The sequence below is a fragment of the Odontomachus brunneus genome, unplaced genomic scaffold (assembly GCF_010583005.1).
Source record: "Odontomachus brunneus isolate Ranch 3 - 2012 unplaced genomic scaffold, Obru_v1 Obru_scaffold_038, whole genome shotgun sequence".
In the NCBI taxonomy this organism is placed as follows: Eukaryota; Metazoa; Arthropoda; class Insecta; order Hymenoptera; family Formicidae; genus Odontomachus; species Odontomachus brunneus.
Genome location: NW_022639488.1, coordinates 2,003,097 through 2,005,246, shown reverse-complemented (window position 1 = coordinate 2,005,246; position 2,150 = coordinate 2,003,097). Strand labels below are relative to the sequence as shown.

The 2,150-nt window shown below is 35.8% G+C and overlaps 1 protein-coding gene across 1 annotated transcript in view; it reads left to right on the top strand.

The window, feature by feature from the left end:
* Nucleotides 1-2,150, top strand: part of LOC116844005 — a 493,975-nt gene that overhangs the window by 454,410 nt on the left and 37,415 nt on the right. The window lies entirely within an intron of this gene.

Genomic DNA, 2,150 nt, shown 5'->3' with positions numbered 1-2,150 from the left:
CCCCCCCCCCCTCCCCCTTCAGATAACGCACTGACACACGTAGCCCGCACGTGTACGTGTCGCTAGCCGGCCCGAGACTGAATGGAGAGATCCGGAAATGTTCGCGAGGCACGCGACCGCCTTGAAGGTGACGAATATTTTGACTATGTGATCGAGCTCATTGATGAGCGACGACCGTTAGAGGACATGTGTTTACATTTCTTGCCGATTGTTCCGGCACTCTGGTGCGTCGCGCATTTTTTTCGTAACCGAATTACTGCTGGTTGAAACTAAGAATAAAAATTGAACGCGGTAAAATATTGCGATGTCGAATATTAACTAATTCTGCGAAATAAGACTTTTTTTAACGGTTTAGACTTCAAAACGGTTTAACGGAGAAAATTACATTAATAATTTATAGCATCAAGGTAAGACAATAACGTGCATTGCGAGAAAAGAATAGAAAAATATTTATTCGAAAGATATTGATAATATATTTACTTAAATCTAAATTGTTTGATTTAAATAAGATTAAGAAAAATGCTTTCATATATGAAAAGCTAAGGTTCTTTTGAGGTTTAAAGATATATAACTTTTCTTATACTTGAAATTTTTTTAAAATTTATTATTTATTAATGTACTATTTTTTAAACTTGAATTCTTATTTTTTATATGAAAAATATTTTTATTAATATAAATAAATATGTTATTAGTGGTATACTCGTCAAATAAATATTTTTTTATTTCTTATGTATTTTTCTCACAGTATGTTATCTCGAGTCAAAATTTTAGTCCTACTTCCGATTAGAACTTTATAAGATATGTATATTTTGGAGGATCAGTGTATGTTTAATACGCATGAAGACTAAAATCTTACTCTTAGCGCCTCTAAGGGCTGATTTTTCAATAATAGTTTAAATTTAGATTTCGACTTAAACTTGGTTTAAACAAAATAAACATATTGTTAAAATAGAGTTTAAACTTGAATCCAAATTTTATTGAAAAACCGGCCCTAAATGGTAGAAAACGCGTATAAAATGTCTTGAAAGTTTTAAAGAGGACAAGAGGTCTCGGCAAAGTTAATAAGAGGTGTTAAAGAGAATTGTTAAAGAGAAATTGAGGTCAAAAATAGGATAAAAGTTTTCATTTGGAAGGGGAGAGAGGTATATTTTGAGATTCTCTGGTTCTTTGACTGAATTTGTAAGATCAATATGAAACTAATATTTCGACTTAGACTAGCAGTCAATTTATTTCGCGCAAAATAAAATATTTGTCATACGTTTTTGCCCGTTTTAAGAGATGCACCTTTGAGACTTTCACATTGTTGCTGCACGTTGCGCACACCACGGTGCATTTGCTATGTTTTTATCACCGGACCGTTATAAGGTTCCACGAACAACGACCGATAGCAGGCGACAGACGAGCGGTGGTGCTGACGGCTGGAGAGTTTGCGAGTAATCGAATCGTTCGCTCCGGCTGGTTTGCGTATCCCGCTTCCACGGTTATACGATCGGTCTTAGTTTCTGCGAATTCATCGGCGTGCAACGCCGGAGCGTGTCTATCGGACGAAATAGTGCGAGTCCGACGAAGCATAACAAAACTTGGTACGCCGGGCTAGCACGCACCCGATAACAGGCTTATTTCCGGACTAATTTGTTGACGGGAGAAAGAAAATCCGAGCTGACAGTCGTCGTCCGGCTTTAGGTTCCATGAGAAACTCACGCCGAGGTAAACGCTCAAGAAAAAATTTTCTACTAAGGTAAATGTACCAATGCCCGGACATGTACCCATCTCCAGACATTGTTATTATTTTTATATTTGAATATTTCAATTTTCAACGTACAATACATACATATTGGTATACATACATTTAATATTTATATTTAGTGTACGTTGAAAGATGAAATATTTAGAGAAATATTCGAAATAATAAGAATGTCCGGAATTAGGTACATGTCCGGACATTGGTACATTTACCTTAATCCGTAGCTGAAAGCTGCGAGAACTTCGAGGAGGGATCACGTCAGATGTTTCGAATGTCTAAAAGAAGTAAAAAAACTCTTCTTGAATATCATCAATATTTAACGTAAAGGATAATAAGAGTTCAAGCACAGGTTGGATAGTGCTATTAAAACTATTAAAAAATAGTGACCCAATCTCACAATAAGAAA